The 21,619-nt window shown below is 26.6% G+C and overlaps 1 pseudogene; it reads left to right on the forward strand.

The window, feature by feature from the left end:
• The first annotated feature begins 5,078 nt into the window (after positions 1–5,078).
• LOC111307140 (low affinity inorganic phosphate transporter 1 pseudogene) lies at positions 5,079–6,800 on the forward strand (annotated as a pseudogene).
• Positions 6,801–21,619: the final 14,819 nt, after the last annotated feature.

Here is a 21,619-nt window from a genome sequence, read left to right on the forward strand (position 1 = left end):
TACCAATTGTCGTTACCCTATTGGCTGACACCACAAATTCCATCCCCAAACCCCATATTTTGATTGCGCCTCAATTATATCAACTGCACTTGAGCTGTTAGATAATTATAGTCGATGATAACATCACTATTCCCATCGCTAGTCCAAAATCGTACATGAGATTTTCAATTCATACGGCTCCTCGTGGGTCACAAATAAATTTAAGGACCGAATCAGTATTATTTCTCTTCGTATGATTGTAGAATAGGCAGAGAAAAAATGGATTGGAAGGTCCAAAATTATACCAATGGAATTCTGTCTGCTATATTATGAAGAATAAAAAAAGTGCTTCTGAATGGTTGGAATAAGCATTAAAGAGTAGTAAGCCTGAGGGAATGTCTGATGGTAATTGGAATAGAATTCAAAAGAAAGCTATTAGTACTATTAGATTGGCGCTAGCCCCAAAGGTATAGTATGTTGATTAAGAGTACTTTAAAGAGTTTGTGGGATAAGCTTGAGGGCATTTATGCATTGAAGTCATTGACTAACAGATTATATTTGAAGATGTATCTGTATTCTCTGAAGATAAAAAAAAGTACAAGTTTTCATAATCACTTGAATAAATTTAATAGATTAGTTTCTCAATTGTTGGCAATTTCTGTTGATAAGTTAAAAGATGAAGAGAAAGCTTTAATTTTGCTATCATGTTTGTCCAAGTTTTATAGACTTTTAGTTCAGACTTTGTTGTTGAGTAGGTTTACTTTGAAGTTAGATGATGTGATTGCCCTGTTACGTGACAACAAAAGGTTTATGGAAGCATAAAACTCATCATCAAGGGGGAGTACACTAGCTATAGAGGGTTTTGATTGAGGGATGACTCATAAGAGGATTGATGAATCAAGAAGGAATCCAAGTCAAGAGATAAAGATTACAGTGACATAGAATGTTATTATTGTAGTAAAAAAAAACATATTTAAGTGCACTGCAAGAAGCTGAGAAAGGATATGACTACTTTCAAAAGGACGAATGATGAGAAAAAATCAGATGAAAGAAAAAATGATACTATTACTGTTGTGTCTGTGATGATGATGTTGTTTTGACAACTTGTATGGATAAGACTCAGACTTTGAAAGATGATAAAGGTTGAGTTTTAGATTCAATTGCTACAGTTCATGTTTGCAATGATAAGAGTTATTTTTTAGAGTTGGATGAGAATGAAAAATATAAGGATATTGTGGTTGCTAACAAAGAAAATGTGCAAATTTAAGGTATTGAGAGTGTTTGTCTTAGATCTCACAATGGTGTTATTAGGATGTTTTGTCATGTAAGATATATATTGAGTTGTAGCTACAACTTAATTGCTTTGGGTGAGTTAGCTTTTCGGGAGTACACATATTATGGTAGTAATGATTCGTTGAAAGTGTACAAGAATGGTAATATGATTCAACAAGGGAATAGGGTAAAAGATTACTTGTACATGCTTGATAGAGGCTCAATTGCCGGGATCCCTGTGATGAAAAAAAAGAAGAAAGGTAAGCGTATTAGCTTTGTAGATAAATTAAAGTATTTGGAGATTCAAGTTAAGAGAGGATTTGTTGGGATTTGTCTTGAATCTCATAATCCCACATCGAAAGTTATAAGAGTTTTGAGTTTGTCTTATAACCCACAACGGAAGTTTAATAAAGGTATAAGAGGTTTCACCATTATAAATAAGATATTTTGGTTTTAATTTGGTAATCTCAGATAATTAAACACCAAAAGAATAGTTAGGTAAGTAGGCTATTAAAAAATATGTAATTGGGTTTTAGGTTAAGTTTTGAGTAAGTAATTTTTAGTGACTTTTCTCATTCAAAAAGTCTCTCAATTATAAAGATTTATTTGATAGTAGATTAGGTTTGGAGTAGACCATTTTGAGTTGGGCCGAAACAAATATATTTGTATTCTTATTTTTTATTTGAGCTTACTATTTTATGTGTAGATGCTACATGTATGTATTGATTTCCCAACAATTTATAGCTAGAAATTAATACTAACAGGAAAAGAGCGGCAATGTTAATTCAACAGTAATCGTTATTTTCTATTATTAACCTGTTTTCTTATTTCTTAGATAATTTCAACTTTAACCCTTTTTTTGTCAATAAAAGTTTAGAATCAAGGGAAGCTTTTCCAGTATTAGGTCAGAACATATCGTAAGTTTTAAAAAGGACTTACGTTGGATTTATAAATCATCCATTAAAAAAATTTGCTAATAGCAAAAATTGATTATAAATCTTACAAGTGAAATATTCGATTTTTACCAACTCAATCACAACTCGATCAAAGCCCATCGGCCATTAACCACCTTCATGTGTATGCTTGGATTATCTGTATATCCTCCACCGATTAGGTAGCAGCAATAGCTTGAACCTTTTGTGCACTTTAATCATCTAGACTATTCAACAACTCCACATGCGCCAAATAGGATAAAATTAGGATGCCAACGAGGAATTTTGACATGAAAATTTCTTGTTTCTTTCTCTCAAAATTTTTTGTACGAGTACACTAGCTAAATATTTCAACTCCAATACTGTAAAAAGGTTCGGATCTAGGACCATAATGTATAACCAAATTAACTATCTTATCAAAAAATAAAATAAAATAAAATAAAAAGATTAATGTAAATTTTGCATTACATACCTTGAACCATTCAGTTTACAGAAATTAATAGTTGTAAATCAGTAATTGTGGGATTTATACATTTTCTAAAACTGATGTCCATGTTCCGTCCATGGGAACATGGCCTGCCAAATATTAACCATATTCCTGATTCCAAGTTCTCATTTATTTATTTTGAATGATAGATATACGACACACGTTTAAAGCTGGTGAAGCTATAAGGAATTGGCATCTCATTAACAGGAAGGTTTGTTCAATAATGAGGAGGAAATATCTCAGCAAAAAAATAAAAAAAAAATGGAGAGTTAATGACTTAAACGTTGAGGAGGACAATAGAAAGAAGAAAAGACTTCTAAAAGCGTTGACTACCCCTCCCCCCCAATTTTCCTTTGATTCACCATGCACTACTTTTAACTCACAAGTCACAATTTCTCTTTTAGTTTCCTTCCTCAGCCATCAAACCAGTAGTGTTCAAGAAACAGGTTAGTGTCTGTCTCTGCAATTTATGAAGCTGGAAACTTTTTCTTTCAATAGTAATTTTTGTTTTCTTGTTTTCCATCAGTACTTCTGTTTTTTACTTTGTGTGCAAAACTCCTGCAACTAGTTTTGTTTTTTATTCTTCCATTCTTGCACGCACCTATATGGCATTGAGATTAGTTCAAGCACTCAAGAGTTACCTTAAAATCTTTATGGAAAACTCCATTTTCCATTCTCCAACTACTGGAAACTAAGCTCAGTTTGAAATGGCCTTCCTTACTATTATGGTTGAATTTGCTTATTTTTCCAAGGTAAAAAGTACAAGGAAAAGAAAGGTTTTCCTTTTGTTGTTACTTATTTAGTGGGTTTGGGGATGGAGGTGGGAGTGGTTGAGGCTGTCTGGTTTTGCATAGTGATTCATGAGCAGGCAATGGTACTCATGTGAGCTAGAAATTTGAATTTGGGTCTTTAAGATTTCAAAAAATTTTTACCCCAAAGTCATTGATCTCCTGGAATTGCAAAGGCGGCCTAATTGCTAACCCATTCTGTAAGGTAAGAAGTCAAGGAGAGAAATTAAGAGGAAAGTTTAAGCAGAGTTTGGATCTTGGAATTTTAGATTTAGGGAAAAAAAGTGATTTTGATAAAAAATGATATTAAAGGAAATGTATGATTTTTAAGTCATATTGGCGTAGAAAATATAAAATTTTTGTATTTAGCTTAAAAAAATATAAAATTATCTAATACGATACACGTGGATAACACGTTATTTTCATTGAAATAAAAAAATTTTGAATTTTTTTTTTTATATTTTCAACAATTTTACAATCCTAGTAATTATCTTAACGTGCATTGTCCTTACGCAGAAAAAATATGCGGATCAATCTTAATAAGTAATAATATTAAATAAATGTATTCTTAATTTTATTTATAATAACATTAAGTAAAAATATTTTACATTTTATTTTAATTTTATTATGAGTAGTAACATTCATTACTTTTTTATCTTAAAAACATAATTTTTATTAAAATTTTAAAATTTCAAAAATAAAATTTCAACATTCACTCATTTTTTATGTTCAAAATGTGATTTTTATTAAAATTTCAAAATTTTAAAAATAAAATTTTAAGATTCGTTACATTTCTTATCTTAAAAACAAAGTATTTATTAAAATTTTAGAACTTTAAAAATAAAGTTTCAACATCCATGATATTTTTAATTTAAAAAATGTGATTTTTGTTAAAATTTTAAATTTTCAAAAATAAAATTTCAATATCTATTACGTATTTTAACAAATGCTATGCTCAAACATTTGCTACATTTTTTATCTTAAAAACATGGGTTTTGTTAAAATTTTAGAATTTTAAAAATAAAGTTTTCACATCCATTATGTTTTAATCTCAAAAATGTGATTTTTGTTAAAATTCTATAATTTCAAAAATAAAATTTCAACTTTCACTACACTCTTTATCTTCAAAACGCAATACTTATTGAAATTATAAATAACAAAAATCACATTTATTTTATAATTTTAAGACACTAAAAAGCATAACATAATTTAAAAATGTAATTAAATGAGAGTAAATGAGGTAAAATTTTCACTTTTCCTCTTAAATCTAAAAAAAAAAAAAACTTCTAAAAGGGAATAGTTTTTTTATTTATCTACTTTCACCTTTTTTTGACACATTTTGAAATAATAAAAAAAAAAAACTCAAAAATCACATTTGTAAGCTAAATTAAAAAACAAATTACAAAAAATCAGATATCTACCAACAGTCTTATTTTCTCACGAGCCAAAGCCCCCTTATGCTTAGTTGATATCAAATAGTTAGCGCATGGAATCAGCACATTTTTTTAGGTGGTAAATTCGTTTAATGATGATGCCAATAAATAATTGATCATTTCCATCCATTTCCAATTTCAATTAATATCCCAAGTGCTCTGTTGCAGGACTGTGGAGGGAGTTTGATACCGTAATTTGCGCCATGACTAGAGAACAATTAGGAGTGCTTAGTGCACTCGATGCAGTCAAGATACAATGATATCACTTCACTGCAATTGTTATTGCAGGGATGGGATTTTTCACTGATGCTTACGATCTGTTTTGCATCTCCTTAGTCACCAAACTACTAGGTCGTATATACTACCATGTTGATGGTGCACCAAAGCGAGGCACATTACCTCCAAATGTTGCAGGTGCTGTTAATGGTGTAGCTTTTGTTGGCACTTTAACCGGCCAACTGTTTTTTGGAGGGCTTGGTGACAAAATCGGCAGGAAAAAGGTCTATGGTATAACTTTAATCCTCATCGTTGTGTGCTCTATTGCCCCAAGGTTGTTATTTGGAAGCAGTCCAAAGGGTGTTATGGCTACCCTTTGTTTCATCAGGTTCAGGCTTGGTTTTGGTATTGGTGTTGAGTATCTTGTTTCAGCCACAATTATGTCTAAATATGCAAACAAAAAGACTCGTGGAGCATTTAATGCAGCAGTGTTTGCAATGCAAGGGTTTGGGATTTTAGGTGGTGGAGTTGTGGATTATATTGTCTCTGCTGCCTTTAATCATGCATTCCAGGCTCCTGCCTACTCAGTCAATGCAGTAGCCTCAACTGTACCTCAAGCTGACTATTTTTGGCGCATAATTTTGGTGTTTGGTGCATTCCCTCTGCTCTTGCTTACTATTGGCCAATAAAGATGTTGGAAACTGCTCGTTACACTGCCCTTGTTGCCAAGAATGCAAACAGGCTGCAGCAGACATGTCAAAAGTGTTGAATGTGGATCTTGAAGGAGAAGAAGACAAGGTAATAAAAATAGCAGGAGATAAAGCACAATCCTTTGGCTTGTTCTCTAGGGAATTCTTGGAGCGCCATGACTTCATTTACTTGGAACTACTTCCACTTGGTTCTTGTTAGACATTGCATTTACAGCCAAAATCTATTCCAAAAGGTTATCTTCAGTGCAATTGGATTTCTTCCTTCAGCCACAAGCATGAATGCAATCCACGAGGCCTACATGATTGCAAAGGAACAAACATTAATAGCCCTGTGCAGTACTGGTCCAGGGCATTGGTTCACAGTGACTTTCATTGATATTATGGGAAAGTTTGCAATTCAATTGATGGTTTTCTTGTTCATGACAGTTTTGATGTTTGCTCTTGCCATACCATACCACCACTGGACCTTGGAACCAAACAGAATTGGCTTTGTAATAATGTACTCCCTAACCTTCTTCTTTGCCAATTTACTTGGACCGAATGCTACAACATTTGTTGTGCCAGCTGAGGTCTTCCCTGCGAGGCTAAGATCAACCTGTCATGGTATATCAGCTTCAGCAGGGAAAGCTGGTGCAACGGTGGGTGCATTTGTGTTCTAATATGCTGCTCAAATCACAGATCCAGCCGAGACGGATGCAGGCTACCCACCAGGCATTGGAATCAGATACTCACTTATTATTCTTGAGTTCTTCAGTTTCTTAGGAATGGTATTTACTCTCTTGGTCCCTGAATCAAAGGGTAAATCACTTGAGTTAGCAGGTGAGAATGCTGATGAAACTGGGAGACATAACCACAAACTGTTCCTGTTGGGATGTTTTTATTTTTAACTTCTTGTTGGTTTTCTATAATTATTTTTTGATAAAGATACTTTAATGTTAATATTTATTGTCTTTGAAAAGCTATGATCCAGTTACAACTATTTATATTCTTTGTATTGAGAATTTGTATTGATTTACATTTTCTCTATCTGTCCTATTGGATTTTGAAATAAATATGTTTGCTTTTCCTTGTCTGACATTTTATATCAAATTAAGATTTGCTCAACCTGCATCCAATTTCATTTGACATAATCCTGAGTGTGCATTAAGCAATTGAAAATGAAAAGCACCTCTCTTTGAACTCCTAAGTCTTAATTCTTTTATTAACCGACTTCAAATAATGTCAACAAAAAGAAAAAATGTCTATAAATAATTGGCAAATTGCCTATAAATACAATATAAATGAAGTCAATTCAAAGTAATTATAATTTTCAATGTTGTTCATGATTAATAATTTATTTTTCAACTTGATCTTTGTTAATCGTATCATAAATCTCCACTTGAAGCCCCCATTATTCAATGTTAAAATTGCTTTCCTTTTGCCGCATCCATCCCCTTTTATCTAACTTATTAAGGCCTGATTTCTAAGCCGAGGGTCAATGCGGCACGGTTAAGAGCCTGGGGTTTTTTCAGTGTGGCACGGTTGGATATTGTTTCTCCTTGCATCTTCAGTTGGTGACTGAAGAGGGAACCCTCTAGTGGCCAATTGGAGGTGTTTTGTCTCTTTTTTATCTCAAATTATTCTCATATATTAATATTAATATTTTTTATTTTTTAATTTAAGAAATTGTGAAATAAATTTTTTAAAATTAATATAAAAATGAATCTTGTTATATAATAAATTAATAAAATAATAAAATTTATTATTATATTAAAAATTAAAAATGTTATTATTTTATAATTTAAAATTTTTATTACATATAAATTTTAATTTAATATCAATTTTTTTCTTATTTTAATTTACCTCACTACAATTTTTGTATTTATATTCAAAAACATATTTTATTATTAATTTTAATATTATCCATTATAATAATAAATATTACCATTATAATAACTAATCTTATTTTTATTACTACTTTGAATCTCATCAAAATTAATTTTTCTTCAACGGGTAAGTATGTTAATATATTTCTTTGGGTAATCTTGGGTTTCATCTTATTATCTTGTTGAAAAAAAAAAAAAAAAAAAACCCAAAACTAGTTTTTAAGAATATCAAATTCTTCTTCAATTCTTCTTCATTACCATAAGGTCAAGCCATAACTTTTGACTTTATTGCCAAGGGACCAAACCAAACAATTTCATAATTAAACTCCAAAATGAATAAATAATTTGCTTTCTCGGAATGGCTCCCTCTTATCAGTTTGTTTGATATCTCATAGGTCTTTTGGACCAATCGAGATTTGTGGCTCACTTCACTTCACTCACGACTTGTTTATATATTGACTTTAAAGTTTGTCAGCTAGTTCATAGCAAAAAAGGACTGTTATTAGTATTGATGATGGAAGGAAATAATGTTGTCATGTTAAATAAACATAAGTAATAAGTTAATAAGATTTTTTAAAAAATTTTAATTTATTTTTAATCTCCCAATTGTTATATATTTAATTTATCAATAAAATTATAAAAATAAATTTTCTCAAACTCACAATTTTTTAAAATTTATGTGGACATAAATATAGTAGTAAGTTAATAAAGATTTTTTTTTTTGTTAAAGTATTCAAATGAAAATAGTCCATTAAAAATAAGTAATATTTTAGTTAGATATGATAATTTCTGTCATCGTGTTATATAAAATACTACATTAATATTTTGTTTTACATGAAAATCGTTTGTCATAATTCGTATCAATACGAAAATATAAAATATAATTTTTTTTATTTTATTAAATTTATTTATAGTTTTTTTTTTTTAAGTTTTAAGTCATATTATTTTCATATTTTTTATTTGTATTATGTCATTGCATTGTATTTCAAATTATTAGATATAATTTTTATTATACTAATAGAATGTTTTTGACAATATATAAAAAAGTTTGTTGATTTTTTGCGTGGTTTAATTTTTATCATAATATCTTCAAGGAAAACATGTTAATTCCTCTATACATTTTATATTGTAAATTTATATGCTAAAATAAATAAATAAAAATTTTAACAAAAGTCAACTATTTAGATTGGATCGGAGTGTTTGGTTTCGTAATAAAATTCTTGTAGGAGTTATAAATTAAAGAAAATTTTCACTTGCATTAATATAAAAGAAAAAGAATATAAGTAATTTTTTATTTTTTATATTTGTAATTATCAAAAATTAAATTATAATTAATACTTTATTAACAAATTATATAATTATTAACAAACACGAGTAATACTTTATTAACAAATTAAAAATTATCAAAAAGAAAACAAAAAATTTGAAGTTAGTGTGCTAATCTAAAGTTGATTTTATCTGACTTGTTGCATCTGGATGTGAGTGGCTCATAGAGTTGACTGACGCCTTGGATAGGATACAATTTTAAGTTATCCACTTAAAAATGGACCTAGGCTTGTGCACTAATACCCATTTTTCATGTCACCAGTCACCATGTCTTCAATGAGTAACATGTTCAACGTATAGAAACGATGGTGGCGATGGAACGAGTCAGGTTTTGATCCAAATATATCTGTTTAAATCGTTTTCGATTTGAGTTATTTGGATTTAATATTTTATTTTTTTTATTTTGATAATTTTTAATTTATTATATATGTTTAATTCAAAATTTTTATATGTGAATTTAATTATTTAATTATATAATAATTTATTATTTAATTATTTAATGATTATGTAAATATAATATTTATTATTATTAAATTAAAATATTAGTAATTTTATAAATAAAATTTTTTTGAGCTAATTAGCTTTGCCAGCTTTTTTTGAAGCCCTATCCCTTCATTGAATTCAACAAAAAACACAAATCAAGTTGACTTTAATTAAAATAATTTTACGATGTAAAGTAGGCATAAAGTTGATGTCAAAATTAATGTTAACAAAAGTAAAACTTAATGTGTCATTATCTTGATATATCATCATCTTATCTTGAAGTTTTTGGAGGAATTTGAAAAGTATCTTTAATATTATCACACATGATTAAACATAATTAAACTAAAATAAAAAAACTTTTAATGAATTTCTAATTATAGTTTTGCATCTGTTTTGTAGATGTATGCCTAATTGCAGGTCATAGTTTCTATAGACCAAGTTGTCTTTTCCAAATTACTTCAACTTTGATTCAGCTTTGTGTTAACAATTTTCTCATCTTAAAACACTAGTATAAATACATTTTTGCACTTGTGTTTACTTAGCTAATTTTTAAATTTTGAGAGATAAAATAATTTGAAGAAAAAATTATATAAAAGGAGAATGTATAATTTTTAAATTTTGTTAATTTAGTGACTGCAAAATTTTTATATTTGGTATAGAAAAATATAAGATTATTTAATAAAATTTTTTATTATATTTTTTATGACATGTAAATGATATTCATAACATATTATATGTGAATAACGGGTTGTTTTTATTGAAATTAAATAATTAATTTTTTTTTCATATCTTAAACAAAGATAATTTTATAATCATAATTATTATCTCACGTTAATTATTCCTACACAAAAAAAAAAAAATACCTTAATAGACTTTCACAGTAAAGCTGACATTAGGATTGGAAAAGGTAATAAGCCTTTTTTTTAGGGGTTTTAAGGGGCGAAGCCCTCTAAACAAATGTATTTTAGATTTTATATACAATAATATTAAATAAAGATATTTTACGTTTTATTTTAATTTTGTTGTAAGTAGTAATAAAAATTATGTTTTTTATCTTAAAAGTACGATCTTTGTTAAAATTTCAAAATTTTAAAAATATAATTTGAACATCCACTATGTTTTTATCTTAAAAACACGATTTTTGTTAAAATTTCATAATTTCAAAAATATAATTTCAACATCTATTACTCTTTTATCTTATAAACATGATTTTTGTTAAAATTTCAGAATTTTGAAAATATAGTTTTGACATTCCTTGCGTTTTATATCTTAAAAATGGGTTCTTTATTAAAATTTTAAAAATATAATTTAAACATCCACTGATTTTTTTATCATAAAAGCACAGTTTTTATAAAAATTTCAAAATTTGAAAATATAATTTCAACATCCACTATATTTTTTATCTTAAAAATGCAATACTTTTTGAAACTATAAATAACGAAAATCATATTTACTTTGTAATTTTAGAAGATTAAAAAGGATAATATATTCTAAAAATGCAATTAAGTCAATGCAAATGGGGTAAAGTTTTTATGTTTCCTTTAGAATCTCAAAAATCTTTAGGAAGATGAGAGTTTTTGTTCACCCTTATTTTTCTCTTTTATGATATTGTTAGGAATCTTAAAAAAATCTCAAAAATCACATCGCATTAACTAAACTAAGAAATCAAATTATGAAAAATAAGATTATGATAACAAAATCTTATTTTTTTCCTTAACTAAATGCCACTTTAATGTGTTATCCAATATTAAATGAAAGTTAATTATATTGAGTTATCTTAGTTGAAAAACTATGAAAAAGACTAGCCTTTTTTCTCTTTTTTTTTTTGTCATAACTCTAATCAAAATGGGTTGCTTGATCTAATCAAAATGGGTTTTTAATCTTTTTGTGCTTTTTATAAAAAAAATTATATTTATTAAGCTAATACTATTTTTTTCAAAAAATAACCCAAATTTTCAAAAATTAATTTGGGTTTATGTCTTGACGTTCCACAATAAAGGCAATTTAGTTATTGAAGCTTTTGTTAAAAGGTACTTTAGCGAGAAAGAAAAATCTATATATGGTGTTTATCAACTTAGAGAAAATATACGATAGAGTTTCTTGAGAGGCGCTTTGGTAAGCTTTAATGGAGAAAAGAGTTTCTTTAAAGTACATTAACATAGTTAAATATATGTATGAAAAAGTTATGACGAATGTAAAAACATTGTGGGCATGACTAATAGCTTTTTCATTATCTTAGGATTACATCAAGACTCAACATTAAGTTCATTTCTTTTTGTATTAGTTATGGATGAGCTCATTGTAAATATCCAAGACAAGGGACCGTTTATTATTTAACAATGATATAGTTTTAGTTGTTAAAATTAGTGATAATTTGAATGCAAAATTAGAATTATAGAGGTATTCATTGGAGTCTAAAGACTTTAAATTAAATAGATCTAAAAATGAATATATGGAATATAAGTTTAGTAATCATAGGAAGCGAATGCTAGTGTGATTAAGTTGGATAATGAGATTACCAAAGAGTAGTCATTTTTTTATATTTGAGATTAATTATTCAGAGTGATGTTGAGATATTTCGGATCAACTGAAGATGTAACATGGGAAGAAAATGAGTATAGTTGATATGAGAATACTTAGATGGTTGTGTGATAAAACTAGAAAAAACAAAATTAGAAATGAAAAGATTTGAAAAAAATTAGAAATAGTTCGAATTGAGGAAAAGATGAAAAAGGATCACTCGAGATAGTTGAAACATGTGAAATATAAGCTTATTTGTCCACTGATTAAGAGAAATGAGCTTTTAGATTTAGGAGATATCCAAACTTTTATAAGTAAATCATGAATTTTATAAGTAAATCATGAAAGACGTGAATGCAAGGAATAAAAGAATGATATAGAGGTTAAGAAAGTAGATGAAATTATTTTTTATAAAAATGAGTGGTGCAAGAAGATTCAAAACTATAACCTAATATTATTCCTTTTTTAGCGTTTCATACAACCTATCTCAGAGTTATATGATATTAGACTTAGTTTTTTGTTGTTGCATGTAAAAAGGTAATTTTTAATTTTGGTCAAATTGTACAGTAAATCACTGTACCTTAGTCAAATGATGGAATTGATCTTTCTATCTTAATGTGTTTAAATTGAATCCCTATACTTTAATAAATTATCAAATTTAGTCAATTGTTAACTGTTTAAACTTTTTTCGTTAAAATTGATGACGTGTTATTTTGACTTTTTTAACGTGATATTTTTGCTTACATGGCCATTGGCTTTACTGATGTATCAAGTCCACGTGGTAAAATAATTATGTGGCAACAAATTTTTGCCATGTTAGCATTTTGCACATCAATTTTTTTGAAATTATATGACTTGTCCTTGTACTTTTGTAAAATGGTGAAATTAGTCCTTTTATCTTAATGTGTTTTCAAATTTGGTCTCTATACATTAATTAATTGTTGAATTTAAGATATGATCTAAAATAAATAAAATAAAACTAAAATAAAATATAAAAAACTTTTCAATACAAATAGGTCGAATTGTAATAGAGTCAATACATAAGTCAACACACGAGTTGCATCAAACCTATCTTCTAAAACAACATTTCAACATATTATAAAAACAAAAAAATCATTTTTTTAATTTTTTGCTTTTTTCCTTTCTCTCGTACTTGTTTTCCTCTTACTTCTTTCTACAAGTCTCATTCAATAAACTTATATTTCAATGAGATTTCTTGAAACTAGTGAGTGAAAATTTTAAAAGATTATAGAAAAAATTTATCCCAAAAACCATAAATACCCAGAAATCGATCATGGACACTATTATTTTGTATCATCGTTCAAAGTAAAATTGAGTATAATGCCGTAAAAATTCTAAACCTGAAAACCTCTAAAAAAATTTTTCAATGAAAAATTATTTCTAATTGTTTTTGTTGGTTGTTTTTATTTTTGTTATGTTATCTTGTCAATTATTATTGAATTCTCAAAATTTTCCTAAATCAATCTTTCCAAAAAATTTTCATATTTTTCTTATTTTTTCAATTTTTGATTTTTTTTTTTTTTGCTTTCTTCTAACTTATTGACTTTCACTAACTAAACAATAAATATAAATTAAATAAATAATAAATAAAATACTTGTGGACCTTTAAATTTGGGCTTAAAATCTAATTTCATAATTAAAACCCAATTGATTCAAAAATGATTTTAGAACCCAATATCAAGACGAAATTCGAAATCTATTTAATATCTAAAAAATTTTAGGACAAAATGAAATATCTAAAATTGCTTTTATTATTGATTGTATATATGTATTTGTTGGGTTTGTTGATTATGGGTTTTTTTTTATCTAACTTTTATATTTCTATCATTTTTAAAGTTTCTTATTATTATTTTTTATATTTCAAAAATATTGAAAATAGAAATTAAAAATAAATAAATAAAAGAATGATAAAGATAAGATATAATTTAGTTTATGTTAGGTTTATAATCTAATTTGATATTAACCCAATTTGTCAAATTAAGTCTAATTAATAATTCAAATATCCAAAAAAAAAATTTGTCTAAATATTGAAAAAATATCATGGTCGAATTAATAATTTATATTTTTTTATATTATTTTAGGTTAAATCTTAAATTTGATAATTAATTGATATATTGTTGTAACGGTTTTGAGACCGCCAGACGTAAAAGAGTTTTAAAATTGAAGTAAATGGGGGAGTCGTCACCAATCTTTGTTAGGGTGTGATTGGTCACCTAAAAGTTTATCTTTTTAATGAAACTATAAAAGAAAGTTTAAAGTTTATCAAAAAGATAAATTTTGATCTACAAAAAATTAGGTTGGGTTCGGGAATCAGTTACGTGCGGGGAAGGATTAGCACCCCCACAACGTCCATAAATTGGTATCATTTAATTATGCGCTATTTTCGGTGTTGGATAAAAATGGTTTCAATTTGAAATTTAATACTAATTCCCTTCATTTGAAAAAAATACAATTTTGTTAAAGCTCTTTATTTAGGAATATTGAGAAAATCTTAAAGTTAAAGGATTATTTTAAAATTCTTCAACATTTAGGCAGAATTTAAAATAACTCTTTTCGCTCAAGACTTAACACAATATCCTTAAAATGAAATAACAATCTTTATAGAAAATAATTGTTAGTGACCCTCCAACATCTAAACAGAGTATCAATAATTATTTTTTTCGAAATGTTATTTTTATTTTATTTTGGAGTATCACAACTTTTTTTAAAATACGTTATTCTTTTTTTTTATTGTAAAATATTTTATCATCAAACAGTTAATTAAAGAGAGAATAATATCGACAATTATTGATGATAACATGCTAACGTATGTATGCTAATGAATGTCATGTAAAATGAAATGCAATTTAAAAGTTAGATTCTTAAGTATAATGAGACCACCTCAACTCTTCAACATCTAGGCAGAGCTTAGTCTGGAGTTTAGCTGGGATCGAAAGTGTCTAGTGAAGGGTCTTGTGGGAAAGCTTGGGTTTCTAGGCATGTAGGAACTATATCATTTGGGCGTGAGAACTTAGGGTTTCTGGGCGAGAAAGACTTGAGGTTTCTGGTTATCTGAGAGTAAGGTATCTGTGTATGTGTCTATGTTTGTATGTGTCTGAAAGAGCTGAAAGGAGAAGAAGCTGGGTGCTTTATAAGGTTGGATATGTGTCCCAGATAATGGGTGGAGTATGTGGTGGCTGTAGAGGTGACTACAGGTATGGTTAGGAGCCTTAAGGATGGCTGGTTTGGTGGCTGAAGATATGGCTAAAGTAAGCTATAGGGGGTGGCTGTAGTGTTCTGGTGAGAGGATTGGGTAGGGGTGGTAGTGGTGCTATACACCTACTGGCTCCAACCCCCTACTTTCTTTTTTCTTTTTTTTTTTAAAATTTTTTTGTTTGTTTTTATTTGTTTTTTTATTTGTTGAATTTTTTGTGTTTAATTAATAAATTAATATTATGAAGAATAAAAATAAAATGAAGTAGAACAGTGGGCTCAAGCTTTAAAGAGAAATCGGGCTTTGGCTCGTGAGCTTGATAAAGCCCAAAAACTTAAATCAAAACCTAGACAAATTTGGTGTCTACATCAAAAAAGTCAATTTTGGACCAAAAGATTAAACCCTAAATTTTATTTGTATTTTAATTTTTTTTAGTTTAATTTTTAGTTTATTTTTGGTTTTTTAGTCAAAAGAGTCAAAGTTAATTGGTAAAAAATTAAAAAAAGCTGAAAATATAAAAGAAAAAAAATGAGATTTTGTATGAAAAATCTTGGATTCAATTCAATTCTTGGATTTTATCTTAGATTTTAACTTAATAGTTGAATAATTTAGGAAAGATTTGAAGCTTAATCTATTGAAAAAGGGAATATTACATAGAGAATAAAATTTGAAGAGAAATCCTAAATTCGTTGAATTAATTTCTTTCAAATTGAAAGGGATTCAATCCCTATATAAAGAACTTGAATCCAAGATAAAAAAAAGGGGGCCTAACAGCAATTGACGTTAAGATCAAATAAAGGTAATGCTTTGAATCAACAAGGAAGAAGCAATCAAGCAAAAAAATTTTGCAAGAAGATCCAGTTTAAGTTTTTGGAAGAAAGGCTAAGATTTATAGTATGAAGCATCAATTTCTTAAAAGTAAAAAATTGTTAAAACCTGTGATTCATTGAGATAATGCTTGCTTTTTTTTTTTTTGTGATTTTTACATGACTTTTATAATATTTAACTGCTTATTTTTTTTTATATTTATTACATGCTATTCATTTTTGCATGAATTTACATGACTAATATTGTATTTGCATGATAATTTATTTGCTTAATATTTTATTTGCATGATTAATATATTTGTGTGACTATTAATTTATTTGCATGATTATCAATTTATTTATTTGTATGATTGCATGATTATATATTTAATTGCATATTTTATATTGTTAATTGCTTGATTATATATTTAGTTGCATATTTAGTTGCATGTTTTATATTGTTAATTGCATGATAATATATTTATTTGCATGTTTTATATTGTTAATTGAATGATAATATATTTAATTGCATGGTTTATATTGTTAATTGCATGATTATATATTTAATTGCATGATTATACGTTTATTTGCATGATTATATATTTATTTGCATGATTTATACTATTAATTACATGATTATATATTTAATTGCATATTCATATTGTTAATTGCATAATTATATATTTATTTGCATGTTTTACATTGTCAGTTGCATGATTATATATTTAATTGCATGATTATTAATTTATTTATTTGTGTGATTGTATGATTATTAATATATTTATTTGCATGATTATTATTGCATGATATGATATTATATTAATTTTGAATGATATATAATTGCATATTTTTATATTTATTGTGTGTATAATTGCATGATTATATTACTAACATATTTGTATGATTATATTTTATTTGCATATTTACATGATTGTTATTATTGCATGATAATTAATAAATTTGCATGATATTCTGATATGAATATTTTAGTATGATATAGGCATGATATTATTACATGATATGTGATATGATTTATAATATATTTGCATGATAATATTTGCATGGTATGGTTTAATATTTATTGTATGATTACTTAATATTTTGATAGAATTTTTGTATCACCATGTTTTATAAATAAATAAAATGATTGAAATTAATCTATTTGCTTGATAAAACCATCTTTGATAATGTTTAGATAAGGTAACACATTAGTACTACTATGGTACCAATTTTAGACATAAAGGAGTGTTAATACCTTCTTTACATGTACCTGACTTCTGAACCTTAGTTTTGATGGTATAGATTAAAATTTATTCTTTTTAGATATTCTTAGTTTACATTTAGAACAACTTTAAAGATGATAGATTCATATAAGTGGTCAATTACATCTAGATAAAAAAAATTAGTAACGACTCCATGATTTTTGTGCTTAATAAGTAGGTTCTCTCAACCTAAATGTTATGACACACCATGAAACTAAAGTACATAGATCTATTGTATAATTTGACCTTTAATTTTTTTATGGATTTCAACCTTTTTTTTGTATTTTATTCTTTTTTTTATGAGAAAAATGCCATTATATATTTCTTTGCAAATATTTATAATTTTAAATTATTATTTTTAAAATCTATACTTTAAGAGAATAAAAATATTGATACCTCCCACAGCAAAGGAGATTTTGCTAGTGTAGTATAAAGGTTGTTAATAGAAATTGATTGAGTTGATAAGATTAAAATTTTTTACTTGTAAATTTTAGATTGGAATTTTATTAACAACAATCTTTCTTAATAAATAATGTATAAATTTAATAAAAAATCTCTTTGAAACTTACTATTTGTCCTCAACTGTGAACCCAAAAATTCTGCCTCACCCTAAACTTTTTTTCTTTTTTCTAAGCGAAGCCAAAACTTGTTGAAAAAGCATGGGAAGCTCACAGTCATTCTTGACTAAGCTACACAAGGACAGATGGAAAGTCAAGAAAGATTCTTGTTTAAGATAATAACATAAAAACAGGCAAGCCAGCCAAATCCTGGTTTGCTGGTCCCCAAAGATTTGGCTCCTTTCTTTTTTTTTTTTTGGGACCATTCCAGAATCCTATCATCTTTAGACTTTTACCTCTTTCCTCTACTTTCAGTTAGTAGTCTTCTAATTTTGGGCAAAAGATATTTTTCTTTCTGTTTTTGTTCACAATCTCATTGGTGGAATAGAAATTGTAACTGTGAACAATTCAAACTGCCCGTTCTTTGATAATCTTACTAATTACTTAATGCACATGCAACTAATCAGAAATTCTGATGAGCAATGAATGGCTTAGGCTAAGGCCATGTATAAAATATGGAAAAAAAAAAAAGAAAAAAGGAAAATTATACTACTTGCTGTTTGACCGAGTGATTTATTCATTAATCAGTACAAGTCAATGTTTATACCAGTTTGGAAATTTTGGAATTAAATCCTCATAAATCATAAATTTCCTTAAAGATGAAATGAATGTTGTCATGAAAATGAATTTAAAACAATCATTTATTAGTTTAACAGTGATTTTCCATTTATGAATGAATTAAATATAAAAAAATATTTACCCACGAATTGATAGACTTTACTTTTTAATTTATCCAATAATTATGAAAATATAATTATTTGAAACAAAATTAGTGGTCAGTAAAATGAATTCAATCTCTACAATAATGGCATTATTGGAGAGAAAGAAGAAGGTTAGAGAAATAGCATCTATTTCTTGCTAGAATCCGAAACTTGAGCCAAACATGCTGAAGCAGCCAATAAAGTGGAGGGTGAGACAAATTAGAGAATATTGTATGGGATTTTAAATAGGGTTCTGTAGGTGTCATTGTGTTGTACTTGCATGGGAATTAGAACCTCAAGAGTAAGTGCAAAAAGGTCGAGTTAAAATAATCAGGGATTCAATCCCAAACTCCATGGACAAAAAAGTGGCATTCTAAACTTACTTACGGCCATAGAAAATGGGTTTGAATCAGCTTCACACCTTAACATCAGTTTGACACTTCGACTTTTGGATAAGTACTCAGGTAGCATTTCATTAGGGGGAATTTGAAATTTTTTTTTTAATTTGTATTTATAAAAGTATGATTTTTATATTTGATTTTTAAGATAATGTAAATTCTTAATAATATTAAAAAATTTCAAAATTAAAAATTCATCTCTATATAATTTTTTAAAATTTTAAAAAAAATTTATTTTTGTTTCACATTTGATTTGAATAAAATTTTTTTATTTTACTTTTTTTTAAATATGTTTATAAAAATGTGATTCTCATATTTGGATTATAAGTATATGATTTCAAAGATAATCTTAAATTTCTAATAATACTCAAAAGTTTTAAAATTAAAAATTCATATCTCTGTATGATTTTTTAAAATTTCAAGAAAAAAATTATTTTTATCTCACATTTCACTTGGATAAAAAAATATTTTTTTATTTTACTTTTTTCTATAATATTTTTTAATTGAATAGTAAATTTTTTTCACTTGAATACTGTATATATGCTTTAAAATGCAATCATTGTTATTATTTATAACGTTTATGTGAACAGAAATACAATATTTGACTTGAACTTAATTTTTTTTTTTTTTCTACTGCAATATTGCGTTTGCAGTGCTTGAAACATAGTATTTATTATTATTTATTGTATTTCTTTAAATAAAAACTTAATATTTGATAAAGTTTATAACTGAAATTTGTGTTGTGAATGTAGACTTGCTGTAATAGTGACGTCTGTAAAATCTTTTTTAACTTTTTACTTGATTTGTTTACTTTATTTTAATTATTGTGGTTTATACGTTTGTGTCTGAATATTTTTTAGAGTTTCATTTTTCAGAGTTTCATGCTTTTAGTGTTGATTATTGGCTTATGACATGGAGAATTTTTTGCTCTGTTCGCAAGCGTGACGCAAGAACCAGCACCGGTGATCCACCAGCATCCGAAGGTACACCATTGCTTCATCCCATCAATTACTATGTTTCTTTGTCAACGTTTTTTAGAGTTTCATTTTTCAGAGTTTCATGCTTTTTGTGTTGATTATTGGCTTATGACATGGAGAACTTTTTGTCCTGTTTGCAATCGTGACGCAAGAACCAGCACAGGTGATCCACCAGCATCAGAAGGTACACCATTGCTTCATCCCATTAATTACTGTGTTTCTTTAAATCAAAATGTGGTAATTATTCATTGTGATATTTTTATAATAATTAATTATTGTGTTTTAATAAAATTAAATGTAGTAATTGTTTATTATAATTTTTTTAAAAATTATAAGAAGCTTAATTATTGCATTTTATTGAAATTAAATGTAATAATTATTCATTATAATTTTTATAAAATAATTAATTATTATGTTTCTTTAATAATTGTTTATAATAATTTTTTTAAAATAATAAATTATTACATTACTTTAAAGATAAATGTAGTAATTATTTATTGTAATTTTTTTAAAACAATCAATTATTGCATTTTTAGACTTTGAAACTAATAATTGAGATTATATCTTACATTTTTTGGATGAACTAAATTAGGAATTGATTACTATTTTTTTTATAATTAGTTATTCAAATATTATATTTTTATGAATTGGAACGTATTTCTTATTGATTATATTTATTGATAAATTATTGTATTTATTATGTAATAAAAGACATTTTAATAAAATGCATGATTAAACCATATAACTTTCCTTCAACCAAACACAAAAATTTAATAATCGAATATAATGAATAATCACCCTTTACTAAGAATCTATACTTTCTCGAATATCATATTTTCTCTTAAAATTTAAGATTTTACAAAGCAAATGTTCTCTTAAAACTTGCTCCCGCAAAGCTTCCGGTGCCATGGCTTTCCCATTTGCTCCGCCCTAAAAGAACCACTAAGACAAGTATTTTCGCCCTAAACCCATTTGTTTCGCCCGGAAAGAACCACTTCAATCAAATGTTTGGTATTACTATAAAAAAATGTTGAGTAATTGAAATATTTAAAAATATATGTATAAAATAATAAAATATTTAAAATATAAAAAATAATAAAATGATCTTTTATCTATAAATACTTTTTAACTGCAAAAACATTGAGTTTTTTATTCGGGTTGGAAAACTAGTGTTTGGTTTAAAAAAACAGAGTTATTTTTTTTATTTTTTTAAAAAAATAAAAAATATGAATGAAAATGTATTTGGTAATTAAAAATAAAAATAATTTTTTTTTTTAAAATAAGAATGAGTTGAAATATGAAAAAAAAAAAAAAAGTGTTCAATTGTGAAAATGAGGGATGTACCTTACTTTTATCCTTACAATTTACAAGTTACTATATTTAAATGCTTTTTAATGTTATTAATTAATAAATATATATTTATAATTAAATGACTTTAATAGTAATATTATTGAATATTTTATTTATTTAATTATTTTTGTTTTTTAAAAAATAATTTTTTTTTTCGTTTACCAAATACTTTGTTTAGAAAACAAAAAATAGAAAATAAAAAATATTTTCTAAAAGATAAAAAAAAATATTTTTTCTCAAACCGAATGGAGTTTAAATTTTTGAACTAAAAAATTAAAACTTT

Source organism: Durio zibethinus, chromosome 22 (genome assembly GCF_047325235.1).
Source record: "Durio zibethinus cultivar Kanyao isolate XHJ-2024 chromosome 22, ASM4732523v1, whole genome shotgun sequence".
NCBI lineage: Eukaryota > Viridiplantae > Streptophyta > Magnoliopsida > Malvales > Malvaceae > Durio > Durio zibethinus.